Genomic DNA, 4,741 nt, shown 5'->3' with positions numbered 1-4,741 from the left:
AGAGAAAAGATATGTCTGTTTATCTGGTCTTGTGCGTTTTAAAAACTGTCAACCCTTAAAGCTAATGTGATCACTTTGAATCTATTTCAATTCTGACCACACCTTTGGAAATCCAAAAAGGAATAAGATAAATTCTGACAGTAAATTTAGATTTAATATTGTGGAAAAATACTCCAACTTTTAAATTTTGTTTAAAGAAGAAAGCTGAATGGGTGGCTATATAATAACTGTAAGCCAGGTGCAATGTCAATTTAACAAAGACTTAGGAATAGTGTTGCATTTAAATGAAGAGCCACAGCACAGTTCACTTAATGTACAACCTTAAAGTTATTGTCGACAAATATTTAAAACCTTAACGTGGGCAGAGACCCAAGCCTGTGCCACATGGTAATATTCACAATAATATCTATGAACATCTCTCTTAAATACAGAGAAAGGGGGAATTAGACTGTTCCACCACTGGGCAACTGCTAATTCATTTTAATTTTGTTTATAAATGGAACTTCCTTCTTGCATGTAGGGTAAAAAAAAAAAAAAACCCTATCTGTACAAGTCATTAAAAAAAAATCCTTTCAACCAAACCAATAATTTAACTTGGTGAAATCCCTACCCTGTCGGCAGCAGGGATCCCCAGAGCTCTGGATCCCGCCCCAGGAGGGAGGGATCACCCGCTCATCTTTCAGCCCATCCAAGCATCTTGGAGGTTTAGGGTCTGTCAGGCCTGGCATTCCTTCGCTCTTCTTATCACTCTCTACCCCTTCAAAAAGGCAATTGATTAGTTTCAGCTTTTCCAAACCGAGATCCGATATGTTTCTCAGGATCAAACGTCTTTGAGAAGCCAAGAGAGTAACGTGGGGGATGGGGAATGTGAAGAAAGAAAACAGGAGCAGGAAAGAAATTTGCCCTCCATCCAAACCATCCACACCCAAGACACCTAGAGGACGGGGGGCGGGGGAGGGATGGGGGAAGTGCTGCCCAGAAGATTGGATCGTGACTTCTGGAAGATGCACTTAGGATGTGTCTTCCCTTTCCGGAAGCAAATATTTAAAGGAGAAAATAGATATCTAGAGAAGGAGGTTGATGATTTATGCCTGGATTTTCCCTCCAAGCATTTGCCTCCCTTGTATTTACAGGCGTGTCCCCATTTGCAAGTTGTACATCTGTTCTCTTCACGTGACATTTCATAAAAGCCCTAACATCTGGGCAAGATAAACTTCCTTCAGGTACCTGCTTAACTTTTCACTTGTTGCACTCACGTCACCCCAGGCGCGTCCCTTTCCCCCCTCCCCGCCTGCCTCACTGGTGGGGTCTGTGGCACGCTTTGTTCCAGCCCCTTTCGCTGGGACCCCCATCCCCAGATGGTCCCACATCGCCCGCTTCCCAGCGCCAACCTTTGCCAGGGCCAGTCTCTTCCGCAGACCCCCGATCCTTGCGTCTCCCGCCTCTGGTTCCACTGTGCAGGTGAGAGAGGGCACCATCTTGAACCCAAGGAGAAAACTCCTATTTCCTTCGATTCTGGCTTTAGACCAAAAACAAACAAAACAAAACAAACAAGCAAACAAAAGAAACCTGCCTAATAAGCAGCAGGCAAACTCGCGCTTAGATTCGACCGTCTCATACACATCCATATATACCTCAGTGGAATGAGTAATAGGGAACAGCTGATTTTGATGATTGTCTTTTCGCTCTCTCTGGTAGATGTTTAAACGGCATGTTTTTTACAGAAACCTAATTTCACTTGCTCGCAATCTCCCCTCCCCCAAGAAGGCTGCCTTCTAGGATGAATGTTTTTAGAATTGCTTTTTCATTTCCTAATCTGGAATTTTGTTCCTCTGGCTTCAGCCTAAATCGCACGCATAAGTACGAAGACACATCCACAAACTTGAGAGGGGAAAAAAAAACAGAAGGAAAAGAAAATAGTCCACGTAAACAAGAAAGACGGCAGGCAGTTGGAGGCCCTCGCTGCAGCAAACCCCAAACGATCTCATTGCAGGGCGCCCACGAAATCCCGGCTATAATTGAGTGTTTTCTTTGAGGTTTTCTGACCATGTGCTTTTTACCATGGTTACTGTGACTCTGATACAAGAAGCTGGATATTCATTATGATCCCGTCCCATCCTTTCCCCAAGGCTTATCTCCGTGGCCCTTATAAAAGAGAATATAAAAGGCGGAATTTTGTGCCAGTGATTTTAACCTGCCCCAGCTTCCAGTGACCTGCCACATGCTCCTTCTTACTTTATGGACATCTGGGAATTCCATACATGCCTTAAACTCCAATTACACACCTTCTTCAAAGGACACGTGCTTTGATTTGCTAAGAATATTAAGTGGGCTCACATCCTGGGGCCTTGGGACAAAAGCGAATGGAAAAATGTATCCCATGCCCTGTTTACTAGGTCTATCTTTTGCTTTTCAGTAAGTAAGGATCATTCATAATCCTGTTTGCATTTTCGAGGTGCCTGGCAAATAGTGGGGTGATCCGCTTTCAGAAATTATGAGGAAACCTATTTCTCCTTCCACTTTGCCGGTACACTTCCCTTCCACAGTCGCCGGTGCTGGGGGTGGGACACGCTTTACGACACGCCGGTAGAAAATTCTGGAAAAGTGGCCCGCGTGGATCCCTCTCCCGACCCCTGTTTGTCGCTAATGCGGTCCTGTCTCTGGAAATATGAGGTTGGGCCTTTGCCTGACTCTCTTGCTGCTGCTGCCCTTGCTACCGCTGACAGTTGGAGTTGCCTCCTCCGCGCAGCGGCCTGACGCTGGGCCCGGGGCTGGGGCCGTCCGCGCTGTCCCAGGAGGCCACGGACACGGTCACTCTGCCCACCGTGCGGCCGCCCGCCACCCACGCAGGGGAGTCCGGGCCCGCGCCCCCTCCCGCGCTCGCCGCAGGTGAGACTCCCGCTCCCCACGGAGTTCTGTTTGGGTTTCCGTGGCGTTTGTTCCCCGCAGGTTGGTTTGTTTTTCTTCAAATTACAGATGCAGGGAAAACCGCCTGACATCATGAGAGCGGGACAAACGCTCACTTTGAAGGATTCCTGGGCAGGACTTCAAGTGAAATCATATGCCTGAGAAGAACTTGATACCGGTCTAGAGAAAATAACCAGCTCTGAGTCTGCCAAACCGTGGAATGTGCAAAATGCTCTACTTTTTTGCAAGAGGCCAAATGTCCCTTAAAAAGCTCCATTATGAATATGAGCCTGAGGACCGAAGGAGCAAGAAGCTTGTGTCGGTTGCTGAGTGTGGGGGAAAAGTACACACGTTGTGTGAGTTTCTGCTCTTTGACGTTATTTTATTAATATGTTCCACTTTGGGGAGGGTACCTGCAACTGTGCATGAATTATCATCTGTGCATGTGCTTGTTACCAAGTGTGTGCACAAAGAGGGGAAATGTGTGTAACGGGAACAAAAATTTACTGCTTTCTTATGACTGAAGGCTGTCAATCCAACAAAATTAAAAGCAAGACTAAAAAATTATGTGCACAGTAAAGGAAACATTCAATTGTTTAGAATTCACCCAAGACAATTTAATACAATACTTTCCCTTCAGTGAATACACTCTGGCTAAACGGTAAAGACTCCCAGGTCCAGAAATCGTATTAAATCCTCACTTCTGAAACAGAGGTAGTTCATCCTAAATGTCCTTTAAATAAGAATAGGTAGTAAAAATAACATGAAATAAAATGAAAATAGGAAATATTGATAGAAACACAGGTGTTTCATTTCTAGTCTAAAAAAGAATCGGCACTGTGGTGTGTATGGGGTGGGGAAGGTTGGGAATACAGATAATAGTCTGGCAAGCTGAAAATTGTATTCTAATAGTATTTTCCACCATGAATCCTTCTCATTCAAAGTAAAACTATTCACCACCTTTCTTTCATTCATTTATTTATCTGAAAATCTCGGGGAAAATATTACCTTCAGTTTAGTATTTAGTATTACTCAACATAAATGTGGCATTTGATTTTCTTCCAAGTCTTTTCTCTTATGTGAAAAGTGGAGAGAACTACACACACACACACACATGCACACACACACAAAGAAAAAAAAAGGCAAATGGAAGGCTACCTTTTTTGAAACTTCTAGTGTCTACATCATCAGAGGTTAAGATAGAAATTACCTTCTCAGCAAGGATGGTCAGCTCCATTCTGATGTACATCAAGAAATCTGAAATATCAAATAGTCAGGCCAAGCTAGTAACAAGATCCCTCCATGAACAACTTAGAAAATGGAGGTGGTTCAATGACACACACAAAAGAGAGAATTACCATCTTGATGATCTCCCTCATCCTTCTAGGGCACCCTCTTTACATTTCTGCTCTACACACACACACACACACACACACACGCACACACACACACACACACACTGCACAAATAATCAGTTTCCGTCTTGTTATTTTGTAGAGGACTATCAAAATCTAAAAAATTATTTCCCTAAGCTTTCACTAATCTTTTAATATAAGTAAATTCTACAGGCTCCTTATTGTAAAACATGGTCTAAAATACTCACAATAATAAATTTACAATATTGTTATGTCAGCATTCTATGATGTGAGGAGAGGGGGAAAAAAACCTTCAGGCAATATAATAACCTCAACCTGAGCTGAGCAAACACTATCTGTTTGGATTCATACACTTATTTGCCACAGTCATTATTTGAATTAGGCAGCAAAATTATTTGCCAGTTTGAAAGCATCCCTAATTATACTTGAAGGCAATAAACTGGATTCAAAACTTAAGA

Source organism: Mesoplodon densirostris, chromosome 9 (assembly GCF_025265405.1).
Source record: "Mesoplodon densirostris isolate mMesDen1 chromosome 9, mMesDen1 primary haplotype, whole genome shotgun sequence".
NCBI lineage: Eukaryota > Metazoa > Chordata > Mammalia > Artiodactyla > Ziphiidae > Mesoplodon > Mesoplodon densirostris.
Note: the sequence above shows the minus strand (reverse complement) of the source record.